Raw genomic sequence first — 17,112 nt, forward strand, 5'->3', positions numbered from 1 at the left:
TCCAATTGGACTGTGAAGGTTCAGTACACAATTGAAATACTGCTATAGGGTAAAACAAAGAGTTATTTTTGTCTAAATGCATCAGTTAATCTTCAGACTACAGTACAAGCAGACTTTTGATTCCGATTCTGGACTTTTATAAAATGCAGATAAGGAGGTAGTATAGAAGCCAAGAAAGCCATCACAGAAGGCAAAGAATCAGGAAAGGAACTAAAAATAGCAATGACTATTCTTACAGGAGGGATAAAGGGATAATGACAAGACCATGCAACTTCTAAGCACTACATTTTATTTCAAGATCTTACGTGTCTGAGTTCAAGAGATGGTATAAACTTGGAGTATATCTAAATATTTATCTGTCTTCCTGAAATTGTTCATTATCTGTGTTAACATGCTCAGGAGAAGACTTTATTTCCCCTTACGTCCACATGCTGAAATCATAGTTCCTTGGAACAAGGATATAGCAGACATTTTTAAAGCACTTGTCCATTAATAAACTATTACACATTTGTATTTTCTACCTTCTCTTCCTTCTGAAGAAACTACTGTTTCACAGGGGAAAATGCCATGCTCTGTTGAGGTACATTCTAGGCTCAATTTTACATGTCTTTAACTCCTACCAACATGACAATTAAGAACACACCACAGATACTCAGTATAAGAAAGAATTAAGAATTAACCAAAAATAAAACAGAAGTGTTGACACCATTGTTAGTGTTGTCAGACTGAGCACTATTTTTCAGTATACATTATGATACTGGTTATAAATGTGGCATCAGTCAAAACAACAGGCTTAAAACTTGATTAACAGAACTCACTGGAAAAGGATATATGTCATGACAGATCTTGCAAGACATTGTAACATCTCATTTCTGCTCTTGAAATTTTTCAGAAAGGGAGAAAGGACTACACCCAATCTCCCCTTTCCTAAATCTTCTATTTTAGGTGAAAGATTTTCTTTGTGAAATTAAAAGGAAATTCACGTAAGGCACAAACTCTCTGCAGACTCCTTTGTATCAGACACATCATTTTGGGGAAAAAAAAGTTTTACCACATCTAATCCATACATTTTAAGAACTGCTCATTACAGCAGAGTTAGGGAGGGCACATGCTTCTCAGAAAAAAACACACTGGCATAGTCTCTCTTTAAAATCACAAACGAATGTCTGATGACTGTGATGAAGGTATTCTACAGAAACCAAATAAAAAGCTGTTCGCTATTACACGCATTTAGCCTATGGTTCCATCACCTAGCTAGGACAGGCTGGTGTCAAAAGCCACTCTAGAAATCAAGCTCTGTTCTAAGGACAGTCACATAATCGGATTCAGGAGGAACTGAATAAAGGTATCTGAGTATTTAAAAATTTAGGCTCAGGCTTGCTTTTTTCTACATATTTTATTTTCAGAGGTTATCACATGTTACTCTTTCTGACATGGAAAATATTGCCAATTTACACAGTCGAAGCTGGAAAACCTTCCAAAGCATGATGTATTGTACTACTACATGTAACAACTCTTGACAACATGTGCAACTACTCTGTACAATACCACCAAGGATTACCAAGTACTCCCTGTACTACAGCAGAGGCCACAGGTTGCCTCATTTGCAAGGAAAGACGTACCCATAGTCTCTTTTTTTAGCTGATTTTAGAATGCTGAACCTAATCTTTGAAATGAGTTGCCTTCATCTCCTGGAAGATGGTTGATGCTGTACATCAGGCAGAAAATAAGAACAACAAAGATCACTATCACTGTAAGACCTCTTGGCCTGGAAAGCAATAAAACATTGCATTCAGAATCTGCCAGCTGACTCAACTATAGGGAGCTTTTGCGATGAACATAAGGATTAATTTAAAATAGTTGTTCTTAACTTTGTTCTTAACTATGTTCTTGTGCATATTATAAGAGAAGGATATTTGGACATCACTCCCACCAAATCATAGAATCACAGAATCAGTAAGGTTGGAAGAGACCTCTGGAGATCATCTAGTCCAACCCCCCTGCTCAGCAGGGTCACCTACAGCATGTTAGACAGGGTTGCATCCAGGCAGGCCTTGAATATCTCCAGAGAAGGAGACTCCACAACCTCTCTGGGCAACCTGTTCCACTGCTCCATCACTCTCACAGTGAAGAAATTCCCCCTCACATTCAGGTGGAACTGCCTGTGCTTCAACTTCTGCCCATTGCCTCTTGTCCTGTCACACGGGACAACCGAAGAGAGTTTGTCCCTGTCGCCTTGACACCCTCCCTTCGGGTACTTGTACACACTGGTAAGATCCCCCCTCAGTCTTCTCTTCCCCAGGTGATTCCAAGCCCCAAGTCTTTAAAAATTTCCCTGTGTCTGTCAGATTGATATAATTCCTGAAAGCTTGCTAACAGGGAAAAAGAAAACAAATGGAAAGAACTCAACTGATTTAACTGGTCACTGATCCACCCTTCCTGGGAGTTACAGCTGTCTATGCTAGCCAGAGGTGAGCCTCTTAAAAATTAACAGTTTTCACCAATTTCATTCATATAACCACATACTGTCTGTAGGTACCAACTACCAAAATATTTAGAAAGAAATAGTAGTTTCTTCCTCATCTTTACAGTGTCGGGGTAGATACGAATCAAGTAGATATGAATCAACACACTAAGCATGCCAAAACAAACCAATGCAACTATCAGGTATGAGGATGAAGACATTTCTTTCTTTATGTACTATGTCAAAACCAAACCACTTCACAGGCTACTCTCATTTCAGTTAGAATAAGAGAGATTTGCATGCTTGTTCATTCCATATATATGATACAAGACTTCTAGGTTCTTGCTACAATTGGCTGTTAACTCGTTTACCCCAAGTCACTAAGCATGTAAGCTTCTCTGTCCGTCCCTTTTTTTTATATATCATAAAAGTTCATGGCTAAAGTTCATGGCAGAGAAACAAATGACTGATAAAATTTAGTATGAAGAATGTACTAACAGCCCCACCTGACGAGGTTTTCCACCATGAAAAAAATAGTTTTGCTTTGGCTTGATATAATTAAATAAAACATGCTACACTTGTTGCAGCATTTCTACCCAAACAGTAGCAGATCAGATAAGCCAAAAATAAATTAAAGATTGAATGGATTTCTTTTACTTTTACACAGTTGAGCAAATAGGTTCCTTTTCATTATCAAAGTATAATTCATCATAACTAATGACGCACATGCAACAAATTTAATTGAATACTGTGAATTACTAGACTATGAGACAAGTATTGTACCTAAAGAAGCAGGGAGGAGCTTACACTTGTGTTTTAAATTAGAGTGCAAGGCATTCTGAAAAACAGTTGTCTAGCTAACATTATTATTCACATGAACACTGCGGGAGAAGTCAAGCAGCATGATCCTAAATTCAGTCAGGAGTCTCCGTCCCACTGCAGAGATTACAGAATAATGACTGGACAACGTGGGTGGAGCTTGTCACTGACTCTGTCCAAAGGTATTCACATTCAGTAGAATTCAGATTTGTTTTCTTTTTTTTTTCAAATACCTTCACTCAATTCAAAAATAAAAGAGAGGAAAAACACTGCAAGAAGATTATACATTCCGTTCTGTTCCTCTTATGAAGTATTTTAAAAATTAGCCACAGATCCTAAATTAATCTAAGGACCTGATCAGAGTCTACTCACTATTTCAAAGGCCTTATAGTTGTCCTAGCTTCAGCTGCTCTGCCTGGTCACATTATGCTCTCCTACTTGAAGGTATGAAAAAGTATACTCCTGAGTTCAGGAACTTGTCTTGTTCATGAAACTCTGCAGTGAATACAAAAAGCACTGAATTACTAATATTACAAAAAATAAAATCTTTTCCCCTTTATACAGCTTTTCATGCTACAGCTGGATACTATCGTAGGCACTTATGCAATAGACAGTAGTAGTAACAACAAAAAGGAGCTTTGAATGATCTGTAATACTTTTTTTTGGTTTGTTTTAATGTTTTGAGTTCACACATATTGTTCCTGAAAAAGTACTCTACAGCAAAGATGGACAGTGAGTTCATGAAACTGAGAAATAAAGCCAGTAACGTTCAGTCAACCAACCCATTCAGGACTAGAGGTCCTGCAGATCATACACTGGGAACCACCCAGAGCTTTCCTCATTATATCCATTTGCAATACGTATTTTATACATCTGTATTAAAGTATAGAGAAGTATTAGTCATCTGTAGCAAATCTAACGTGAAGGAGTTTACCTCAAAGTATTCAGTTTACCAGTATCAGAAGGAGGAGGAGGACTTGCACATCTCAATTCCTAGTTCTGGGTGCAACCACCATCCTACTTGTCTCTTGGATGCTATGGTAAGAGATTTATAATGCTGCATGAGGTAGACCTTCACTTCATCACAGTGGAACATTGTGTAGCAAAAATACACTGTTCCAGAAGAATCAGAATCCATGAAGTTCAGGCTTCCCCTGGATTTGTGTCCTGTGGTCGACTGCAAACTCAACTGAGGTTCATTCAGGTATTTCTACAGTTTTGTACAGTAGGATGCCCCATGTCTAACAAAACACAAGCTCTTTCTCAATAATGCGTTTTACTGAGTTGTCTTCCTCTGTCTGTCTAGGTTTCACTTTAACATCTGTCTTTCTGATATATTTAAAACAGACAGGTTACTAAAAAAAGATGTATGGATAAATACATATACACAAAAAATTGCCTTATGTGAGCACACTATAGGAAACAAGACTAAAAACAATCTTCATTCCTTTTAGAAGGTGAACAACAATTAAACACAGCATCTGTAAAATCTCAGAACAGCAACTATCAACACCACTATATCACAACCCTTGCAGTTACCAGAAGAATTTCCTGGGAGCTGATCGACTTTCTTCCTCTTCTCCAAAATCAGATGGGAATGTCCTTGAAACTAATTTATCACTGTAGAAAACAATTATGAAAAAAGGCAAAGGGGAAGAAAGACTCAGTCTAAGTGACCTTGTGGCTCGCATTCAAAGCTATGCAATGGACTGAGGACTCCATTTTCAAACCTAACTTCTTCTCTGGTAGGAATGCTGGAGAACCATAAGGCAGACCAGTGCCTGGACTTTAGCAGAAAGGAGGGAAAAATATGTATGGCATGAAGGTGATTTCTCAGATCAGTTGAAGCTGGAGTTACTAGCCATATAAAATTCTATGCTTCAGACAATCTTAAGGTTGAAGAATTCAAGTTATCCTGAATATTGAGCTGTAAGATCATGCCTTGAAGTCCTATGTTGTGTATATAACACCATTCTCCTGGAGAAAAAGGAGGATATGGAATTTGGAAAATTCTTTGGCAGTTGGTATTCAACAACTCAGAAGAAAATTGGGACAAGCAGGGCAGAATAAGAACATTACCAAGTTGACACAAACCTTGTAATAATAAGGAAAAAGCACCAGTAAAACACAAAACAGGATTCTACTGATTCAGAAAGAAAAGAATATGACAAATGCCAGTGAGCATTACAGTTTTACAGGAAGTAGATGAATCCTATTTCGTTCTTTAACAACTGAGTGAAATTTCTCATCAAACTGCCAACAGGGAGCCATCAATGTTTTTACGAGGGCTCTGCAAGGCCATATACTCAGCAACTACCCACCCACGGGAAAGGAAGCACCATAGGATTAAAGACAGAGTCTCCTGCTTTACTGAGGCTCGTCACCGAGCCAAGCACACAGAAGCACCATAGTTGTCCCTTCAAAGCTTACATAGCACCATATTGTTTTCTTTGGAAAATGTGAAGTCCAGGGGAACACCTCCAGGACACTCAGGAAAGCTACTTCAGTGTAAGTAACAACCATCATGTGTAAAGCAAATACAAAAGCAAGGGACTTCAAAGCCACTGTCCCAGCAACAGTAAGGAGGAGAAAACTTGCCAAAAGTCTGAAAAGGTAGATAAGACAGAGGAAGTGTGAAGACTAAAGAATGATTCATCTAAACTGTAATCTCCAATTCTCATAGAAACAGAAAGATGGTTTAAATAAAGAATAGCTTTTTGTACAGATCACTGAGCAGAAACATACTCTCAGAAACATGCATATCTGGCATACAGATGTCTGATCTTGCACTTTTTTGGCCCAAACTGAGGTTTCTTTTTCCTTTGCTGTTAACTTTATCATTTTTTCCTCTCCTGCTACAGATGTGAAACACTAAGTGCTGCTTTTATGAAAGCAAATACTGACTGTATCTGTACAGAATGCCAAAAAGCAATTCAAGTCACTAGGCATACCTATTCTTATAGCCATGCTAATATAATGTGGCCCAACAGACTACCCTCCCTGTCATCCTACACTAATCTCTCCAAAGTAATCTTTCAAGTATTGCCAAATGATGTGGTATTTCTGCACTGTGGAAGAACATTCGGAAATCAATGGGTCATTTTAGGTATACATGCTATAGAGATCTTGCAACAATTTACATTGCTTACATCTAGCTTCTGTAATTGGAAAGGCACAAACACTGAGCCTACAATTAGATTACCGGACAAGTTCAGACACTCTCCTGTTTTATGCAAATCAGTTTTTGAATACTTTCAAGATGGAGGGAAAGAAAAACTAAAATGATAGCCAATATTTGTACAGTTAAATTACTGTTACATAACCTTTTAAAACAGAAAATTATTTGTTAAGTCACTGCCAAGATACAGCAGTATATACATTATAAATAGGTGAAACACAACAATCACAAAATTGTAGGGCTTATCTATAAGTTGATGTAGGGCATCAAGTTCTGTACAGTTTTACACTCAGCATAGTGCCACTGCAGTTTCTAGGTTATATAAAGTTTACACCAGTCCACAGTTTTGTGAGAGAAAACATACATAGTGACATTTGTTTCAAATTAATATAGATTTATTCCAAGAATATAAGTGGCTTTTTGTTACACGGAATACTGTATTCTAACTTGAACAAAGCAGTTCCTTTAAATGGATTATAAAGCAGTGAATCACTGAAGCAAAATGTGACATGGRACTAAACAAAAAGACTTCATTCAAAACAGACAGCCCCCAACCATCAGAACTAATGGACAGACATGTTCTACCCAAGTCCTCCCATTTAAACTCCAAACTCAAAAGCAAACTTAAAACCTCAAAAAATAATTTAAAAGGCCAAATCTGCAAACATTAATCCTGTGGCTGCATTCCCAGAACAGTAAATGCGCACATACTGCTTTTGTAAAAACTTGCACTAGTATCAGCTAAATCTGAGCTCTACAATCCTTTCAACTTTCTTCCTACATGTAAAATGGCTAGTCCATCCTTTGGCATATACTCTATAGGGGTTATTGTGGATAAGAACATCACATGCCTGTGACAAGCTTGCTTAAGGACTGGAACCCTACAAATAGTACATCTCTAAAGAGCTACATTGCCTAGATTTGAAATTGTCCAAGTATTAAAATGTCTGACAAAAGAAAGAAAAGAAAAAGCTTGGAAGAGAAAGCTGCTTTTATTCTTTTACATGTCTGCTTCACAAAAAAACATGTAAAATACTCTGCCTTGTGCTCCCCTATACATCTCCGTATACAAGCAAAAATGAAAAGCGAAGATTGAACTTCTAACCAAAAAAACAGAATTTGCTGTATTTTGAACAAAATTAAATTTTATGATTGTATTTATCCTGTTGCTTTTCTTTTTATAAAGGTCATAATTTAAAAACAAAAATAAATAGCTACTGATACTGAAGCTACTGATATTTAACTGATATTTATACCAGGCAAGCTAGTCCATTAAAGTGTAACCAAGTTATTATCAATCTGTACTAGAGAAGCACTTGCTAACAATCCATTCTACCATCAATTTTAAGTATTATGAATCGACAACACAATTTTGTATTGATTTTCATTGTTCAGTGAACATATCTACAAAACAAAAAGCTTCTGTTTTGTGAGTTTAAAGAGATAAGGGGATGAGATGATAAAACAGCGATGGTTTAGAGCTAGAACCTAGGTCACAGACTTTGTGACCCATGAAATTTGGCATTTTTTTCTGGTATTTAAGCCTCATCTCACGAGATGAGAAAAATTTGTCATTCTCCTGAGAGTGTACAAATTGGTAACACTGGGACCCAAAAACCATCCAAAAACTTCAGGCTCCAGCAAAAGGCTGAAATAAACTCCATGCTGACTTGTGACTGGCCAAGTGGCCTCTGCAGAGACACTACTGCCACTGCAGAGTGGAAGGGGCTGAGTAAGCAGGCAGCAGCAGGTTAGCTGTTGGGTGCCTCCAAAATCAGTGGGGAGAAATGTAAACCTTACCCACCATGCCCTCAGATGCCTGAAGATCTGGCTTTCTACACTTGATGGTTAAGTTTAAATCATCTGGCCTCACCATGGTCCCCACTCTCTTGAGGAGAGTTTGCCATGCCCCTAGCATACACCTCAAGGGAAGTCAATCAGTCTGTAAGGGGAGCTCTCTCCACACCATACCTTACGAACCTCCACAAGCTGCAAGCCAAGCAGCTGGCAAGGTCACCAGCTTGGGAGGAAGTAAGCCTTCTGTGGGTGTTGAGTATGCTTACTGTAGAGCAAATCAACCCACCTTTTCAGAATTAAATCCACATCCTCTGCTGTCACAAGCCCAAAATGTGTGTGTTCTCACTCAAGCCTTAGTTATTTTGCTGAAACGCAGACAGCACAGGAAGAAATGTGGTCCTTGCAGAGGACCAGGCAAGGACTTAAAAGGGATTTAAAGGATGGGATTAAGCTTCCTTTTCCAACACCTCCAGGATTGACTAGACACAAGGTTGAAATCCTTGAACCTTACTACTAACAACTAGCTCAGCTTTTAAAACCTGCTTCTTTTAAAAAAAAATCTCTTTTCAACTTAAAGAATTATAATGAAACCAATTATAAACTGACAAACGTGGTTCTTAAAACATAGCATCTCTTTTCACTCTTTTGGGAAGAAGGGGGAAAGCCATATCATACATAATATGCCTTCTTTCCACATTTAAGAAATCTGTCAGCAAAATAAGATGTTTTTCAATTAATTAAGATGACTCCAGTCCAAGAGGGAATCAAATTCTAACAACAACTCTGTCATTCCCATTCCACTAATAATGATGCTTTTTTTTTTTAATAAGGTTACACTTCTCCTCGTACTGCGCATTCTATGTATTTCTTCCAGCACTCTACTTTCACGTACACATTTTGCCTTCTCAGGCTATACTTTCAGACTTGTATTTTTCCACTATAAATTGACATCAACCCAAAACCTGCCCCTTAACTATTCAAGGGCATGTATGCACAAAAAAATATTGTCCTCCTAAAGAGGTTGGGTGGGGCATTTGAATGTTGTACATTCCTTTAGTTAATTGAAAATTATATCTCTGCTTTTCAAAGGTTCAGTAAACAAATGGCTTGGCAAAAAGACGTGAAGAAGTAAGCCAGGAATACATATTTCGAGTAAGTTCGATTTCAAGTACGCTGTTAATATGTATGTTGATATGCAACAAAATTTCTGATGCTGGCAAGCCAACATTCTCCTTTAAAAGGAACAAGAGGAAAAATCAAAAGTTAACGCACTACCAAAACCTAGGAACTTGAGAGGAGCCAAAATGAAAATCTGTGTATAGCTTCATTAGCCTCCATTAATTATCACAAAATTGAGGACCAGGTCAGTAGCAAGTAACAGAACTTCATTAAAAAAAATAAACTAGACCCGTTTTTGGTGACCTTTTAGTTCTTCAAGACATGTTCTTTCTATTATGGATACGCGATTGTTCCGCAGCACTGGTTTGGGGAAATTTCTGAGCCTCTATCAACATTACTATTTTATTACTTACCTAGATACACTTATATAATATTGATTCATGGAAAACTGCATACACATTCTGAGACACTTAGCGAAAGTTTCAGGCTGTCTTAAAATAGTACTTCACACATTACTCAGAGGAAAGTCTGCTGAACATTGAAAAAAAAATATTTACTGACATATGCCAATTCTGAAAGTCTCTTTCACTCCAAAGGCTGAAAAAGAATAGCCTCATTTTTAGTGCTTTTAGTATTTTGAACGTTGTGAGTCTTAAGCCTCCTTTATATACAAACATGCTACCAGTATTTTCAGTAAGTTGCAAGATTTGCTACCAATTCTCAAAAATAGCATCTCAGAGATTTTCTTTTGTTCTGTTCATGGATTAACTCCTTAAAACTTAAGACAGTTAGCTTTTCAGTTGAAAGAGATGGAAACGTTTAGATTAACAACAAAGTACACAATAGAGAAGGTTGATTTCAGCTAAATGCTGCTGACACAGCTGACTGAATTTCGTAACAATATGAATACAAAAAATGTATTTGCATATGGCACTATGAGCAGCTCTGCACACTCCAGTTTTCTGGAGCCTGCCTGACTGCTTCATCTACAATCGTACAATAGACAGGGATTGTGAACACAAATTGTTCCCTATGTTGAAATGTCAGGGCTGTCTTGTCCAGACTTTAGGCTGCAGGCATGCCTTTTTGTCTACAGAGTAAAAGAAAAAAATTTCTTTAATAGTTCTACTTTAAATGGTCAATTAAGAACATTTCCCATGATGCACTGAGTGCTTACTATTTCATTTTGGCCAAGAAGCACAACTAATTTTCTCAGAATTATTGGTTTGTTAATTCAGTTGCTAAAACAAGTTCAGTAACTTGAAATAAAGTCTCCGTACTCCTGACAGATTACAACCAACTTTAGTAACAAAGAGGAAAAAGTATTTTTAACATTAATACTAACACTTTAACACTAGTACTAACAAAAACCCACAATTCCATTTACCAGAACTCCAGCTTTTCAGAAAAGCTGTTTCACTACTAGAACAAGAGCAACATATGTGCTCTTCCATGTAGGCACTTACTCATTTCTCCACATCATCCTTAAATGGTAACCAACTCCTTCCAGAAACTGCCATATTGGTGTGATCAAATTAAACAGGATTTTTATTCACAGTCATGAGGCTCTCGCTGCTCTCTGATCTCAGCACAGAAGTTAAATTACATAAATACTGGGCAACTGAAACTGCACAGTTATGACCAGACATCCTGTTTGCAGTGTATTCTATTTTTAACATTTTTATAACATTAGTAATGGGAACTCCTGGGTTAATCAGTTTACTTTTTCTTATAAGGTAATTAATCCTGCAGTTAATCCAAAAACACTTTATCAGATATCCAAGTGTGTATAAAATTAACTTCTCACTGTGAATTTTAAAGTCTCCAACACCACAAAGATGCTTGATCTGCAATTTGGGAGCTTTCCAGATTGTTGTGAGAAGGAAAGACACACGCATAATGACTTCAAAAGTGCATCTCTGTTAACTAATCTAAAAGCAGTGCAGCCAAAGAAGATTCTAAAATGAGGTTTCTATATGGAAACATAGATATCAGAAAGAATACAAAATCTTAAACATTTTACGCAGAAATTTCCTAATAGCAAACAAGCCAGAAGGGACTGCATGCCGTAAAGGCTGAGAATTGCTATACACTCCCAACACCACAGAGAGCAGAACTCCCATTTGGGAGCAATCCTTTTGTAACAAGGACAGGTATCTCTCCCCTGAAAAATTACAGGTTGGATCCCTTTTAAATTCAAGTTTTCTCCTCATACTGGCTTTTCCTGAACTATTTTTTCCTTCTCTTTGAGGTACTAACTGCGTGTCTCTCTCAGCCCTCTCCCAATTACCTATAGTTCGACTGTAAACATTCATCCAATACTTTCTAGCAACACCTACTAGCACTTGCAATCTCTTACATACATTTTAAACCATAGTTCCTGCTGAGAGTTAGTCAGCTGTCTCCTGCTTTCCCTCAGTTTAACAATGAAAATGTTAACTGAGCAAAGGATCCTTGGCAAAATCCTTAGCAAAGCTTTTACTTTTAAAAGAGCTCTCCCATTCAGTAGTTAGCCTGACTGGCTTATATATTACATATTCAGTCCCTACATCTTGCTCAGTTCAAATGCGTCTTCTCTCCCTGTATGAGCTGCAGATTTCCAGAATGAACATCACACTTAGAAATAAAACAAAATACTAAAAGAAAAAGCAGACTAAATAATGGAAAATTAGATTTTTTTTTTCCAGATGGAATGACTTTAAAGGCTGCAAAAGATAAATGGTCAAGAAGAACTAGCATCAACTCAGAGCCTCAGATGTTGATATGCATCTTTAAATCTATCATAGCCTTGGCTTTTGCTGAAACAATCAAAAAAGGAATTTAAATAATACTCTCTCTTGTTAGTTGTTTTTAAGAACCATTTCTGCTGAGATGGAAATAGGTAACTCAACTCATTCAAAACACTGAACACCCTTTAGATATGACTAATTTTTTGCTGAATTTTGCCCACAGTCAAAGAAAGAAACAAAATGTTCTGTACAGACGCTGCTCTTTCCAGAAACACAGTCCTGCTATCAAAATGGTCATCATATTGTAAAAACATTTCATTGGGAGTGAACTTTTAACAGAGATACTCTGTCTCCAACGGAGTCTAAAAAAACATTTTGGAACAGTCTACTTTGCCACAGGAAGGCCTATTTCAAAAGCACTAGTCCTAAGCAAATGAATGGCTCTTCCTTCACCATCTAAAATGACTGGGAGAGATGGAACTGAGATGAGATGGAGCCAAAATAGGTACCAGTTTTTTGGTCATATGTAACTCTCGCCTCCAAATTATGATTCAGTTTTCACTGAAGTTCTATCTCATTCGTATTTAAACTAAAGTGAAATCATTACAGCAGTTTTTATGTTTTAATACTTTCTGTGCATTCAAAAATGCCTAAAATCTTTCATAAAATAAACACATCCACAAAGAACGCATTTCTACAGCTGCTATTATATGCAACAACCACATAAGAGTAAGTGTACAGGCAGAAAAGAAATGCAAGCAAGTGTATCAGTAATATTACACACTTGCTCTGCAGAGAAAGATGCGTTCACTTCCCACTGATTCCTTAAAGAGAATACACTAGACAAACATTAACTGGTAATCTTCTCCCTCTTCTTTCACAGGCAAGCCAGGGAAAAAAAGAAAGAAAAAAAAAAAAAGAGGTCAGAGATCTAAATTGAGTGCAGGACTGGCATTCATTACAATAGTATATCTAAACACTGGCTATGAATGGAGCAACCTTTTGCAAAAGGAAAAAATAAAACAGGTTGCTGAAACTCAAGACTTCACAACAAAGTCATGAGGGAAGGCAGTGTAGGGAACATGGAAAGAAATCAATCTGGAAATGCATGCAGACAGGCTAAAATGCAGGAAAGGAAAGGAACGGAAATAAAAGTATTGCATTTGGTACATGGTACTGTGGAGAGACTAAGACTTAATCATTGTGCCACTATACCTTTCATTTCCTTCAAAGCACCCAGTGCTGCTAACCCTGAGACCAATACGAGTCTACTGCAGCAGGATCAGTGGAGAAGATTCAAGAGCAGACTGACCAGTGACTGGCAGAATTTTTATCATTGTTTTCTCTAATCATACAACAACTTAAACTTGTCAAATATACAGCGTTATTAACCAGTTTCCAATGCAAAGCACAATTCTACCTTGAAATAAAAAATAGTGGCATGGTGATGGGTCAGTTCAAAGTTTAACAGAAGTTTCTACCCGAAGTAGCATGAAACAACACTAATTTCACAATTCTCACCCATAATGTAACCCATAAAACAGGCAGGAATTTCTCCAACACACTGTCATAGAATCACAGCAATGTAGATATAAATCCAGTCAAGACAACACATGGGAAGTCCATTTGGCCATTACTAGTTAATAGAAGGCATTTGCTAAAATATTTCAAAAATAGAGTTGCCAGCAAATCTATCCATATAGATGTATTAAAAAAATAGTCTGGCTGAAATACACAAGATATGTAGCTATAGGTGTTCAGAAAAGGGAGGAAGCTTAACAAAGAGGAAACCTGGAGTGAGAGGGAGAAGTTTGAGGATCTTAAAGATTAAAAAGTATCTTCTTGGGAGAGTCCCTTCAAGTTGCTCCAAAAATAAGAACTTTTTTTACCCTTAACATATTTTTGACCTAATAAAGAAAACATACATGAAAACTATTTGCATCCCAGTTGCTCATTCTATCACTCACATGCTTCATAAGAACTTCAAATAATTCTTGTCTTGTAACCATGTCTAATTTAATATGAAAGTCAGAACTTCAGCTCAAACCTTTTGGGGCACTCAGCTGGATTACTGTTAAATCTTTGCCAGTACTTTGGAAGGATTCAACACTGCAGAACACCCACCCAGTCCACTCATAACTAAGCCAAGATGGTAATAAATTCAGTAACTGGAAAAAGCCACTTGCACTATACTAGTTTCTAGAATATGAAGAATATCCTTGTAAGGGCCTGACATTCTCTCAATTCTCTCTCTTCACCCTCTCTCTCCTAGTATTAAAAAGCACACACAATATAAGTAGCCAAATTCTCCCTACCTGTACCTAAAAGCTAATTTGCATTTTCACCCTGTTTTGGAGTGCTTCACAGGCCAACAATGGGGTCAGTTGCAAYATTCCCAAAGAACAGAAGCTTCTTCCATGAGATACATGGGCATGGGGCAGGGTGGGGTGAAGAGTTTCAATTCTCCTGCAATTCCTTCCCTACACCTAACTATAACTCCTCCTTAGCCAAGATGCTAAGAGCAATACGCCTTTTATGGTATTAAGGATAATATCTGTGTTGATAACACCTCACAGCTTAGTCCATTTTGCTACTTACAAGTTTATATATATATAAAATGCAAGTATAATTACAATTGTAATGAAAACAATGGTAAATTGATCCATTTTTTTTCACTTTCCAGTTTTTCCTCTGTCAAGAACATCGAGCTATTCTGTTTTGTAGATCTGCAGGTAAGTAATCCAGAATTAATGTTTCAGCATTCATACTCAGGCTTTCATAAACATAGAACAGACACACTTGTGTGTCTAACACAATGTTATGGCTAATTAAAACTCAAGTACATATAATATTCTCCAAAAGCAACTCTTTTCCATTGCAGACTTGTTGAGCCATAAGAAATTTTTATTCTGTCACTCAAAGACATTTTTACAAGTTTTTATTCATTTGGCTCATTCCAAATTTTGAGGGTAATAAAAGCATTCTGATAAAGATGACTCAGGAAGAGAGAAGCTGAAACACACCAGCTTTTTATTGATGAAAGGAATACAGTCAAACAATGGCTCACATGTAACTTGTAACCATCAAGTTGTGTTGCAGACAAACACGAATAAGATACTGAAAAGCTGATATCTGGCAGAAAGAACAATTAACTTTTCTATCTCCTTACTCTGAACAGTCAATGCTTTGACACCAAGCAAAAACAAACAGCAACTCCTGAACTCTCACAGTCTTAAAATGGAAAATGGATTGAGAAGCAAAGATAGGAGTTACAGAAAAACAATTTTTCTTGGTTGAAAAGAGACTAAAAGGACTCATCAACTAAAGCAGTAGCCACTCCTTAACCTAGGCATAAAATGCATTCAGACCTATAGTTCACTTCTTCAGTTGACTGCTTGGCTGGAAAATAAGGAGGACATAACCTAAGAAGGGAACTAGAATTACTGATTCCTATTTACACATTGTCCTTCTGTCACTACAAATGCAATGTAATAAAGACAACAGGTAACTGTAGAGTAAGAAAGTGATCAGTCTTTCAGACATTATCATCTCCCTAGACTGCAATAAATCAAACCACCTGTTGTGTCTGAATTAGACACACAGTGACAAAAACTATGGATACACTCTCCTCAGTAGCCACACAGTTCAAATATGACAATTCAATATAAATTGTTTTTCAAGTACTTTCTTAATAAGTAGGCACTCAAAATAAAGCAAAAATTGTAAGCACATGGCACAATGGAAGAGTAAACAATATCGCTTTTAGGCCTCGCCAAGGGATTACTGTTACATGAGGAAATCAAGGTTGACTTTTAAAAGTCTAAAAATAATTCTAAGAATGCTTCCTGTCTCAATGCTCTGGACAAGAGAAAACAAATGAAAAGACTTACTGTCTACACGCCATCTAGGTCATTCATATTACACAACCTCCCTTTCTAAAAACACACTTCAAACAAATTCTTATACAGGACGTTCACAGGCTATAATTGATAAAAAACAAGTGCAAGATATGAAACACACCCTGTAAGAACAAAATGACTTGTTTTCAGAACTCCCTATGTCCCTGACAAACTGCACAGGAAACCATAAAAGAACCTGACAGTCTGCCCAGCCATCTTTAATTAAATTTAACTATTTAAATATTTAACTATGTGCCACTTTATACTAGAAGGCTAGATCAATACCCAGACATAATGTGTTGTAAGTTGCAGAAGAGCATACAGTCATTTAGACAAAGATAAAAAGTTAAACTGCTACTAAATTACTACCCTTTGAAATATACTCAAAGCCAACACTTACATTTGATGCTTCCAGTTAAACTATTAGCCATAACCTTTGTTCATTACTAGAAAGTATGTTCTACTGCAGTATAAATATTGCTAAAATATATCCCTACACACGTTCATGTTTTCAGCTATACTGCTGTGTGCACTAAGCCTTTTATAGTATTCTGAAAAAACAAAGGACAGTTGCAGCACTAGCTTCTGTTCCCTGCTCTGCTACAGCTTAAATGTATCACCTTAAATAAACTATCTAATCTGTCCATACTTCAATGCCTTAAGCACTAAATGGAAAATTGTGCATTCTAATTTCCTGGTATTTATAACAAAGAGAGCCCTCGGGTGAAAGTTTAAGCGTGTTAGGACACCAAACTCAGACTTGAAAATTCCAGTCCACTTCCCTGCTCTGCTCAACCTTCCTAGGTGCCTTTGGACAAGCTATCTAGCATGTCCATGCCTTGGCTCTCCATCTGTAAAACAAGGAAAATATTAAAGTTCTCTGTCTTTCTGCAGTGGCAGCAAAGGAAACACCCTTTTTTGCTGTACCTCACTCTATGGTAACAAGGTCCTTTGATGAAAAAGGCACTTCATGCTCCTTCAATAGAAGGCATTTTGGAAATGCACGGTCCTGTCACAGCTCTATCTTCACACTACTGGCTAACATGGTGTTTTGAGAAGCTACTTTAATACAACTCAGAGGTTCCATAAAATAAGGAGCAATGCACA

The 17,112-nt window shown here is 37.1% G+C and overlaps 1 protein-coding gene across 12 annotated transcripts in view; it reads right to left on the reverse strand.

The window, feature by feature from the left end:
* Positions 1-17,112, reverse strand: part of AOPEP (aminopeptidase O (putative)) — a 215,879-nt gene that overhangs the window by 68,519 nt on the left and 130,248 nt on the right. The gene's annotated exons all lie outside the window — the stretch shown is intronic.

The sequence above is a fragment of the Rhea americana genome, unplaced genomic scaffold (genome assembly GCF_003343005.1).
Source record: "Rhea americana isolate MKP2758 unplaced genomic scaffold, rheAme1 scaffold_11, whole genome shotgun sequence".
Taxonomy (NCBI): Eukaryota; Metazoa; Chordata; class Aves; order Rheiformes; family Rheidae; genus Rhea; species Rhea americana.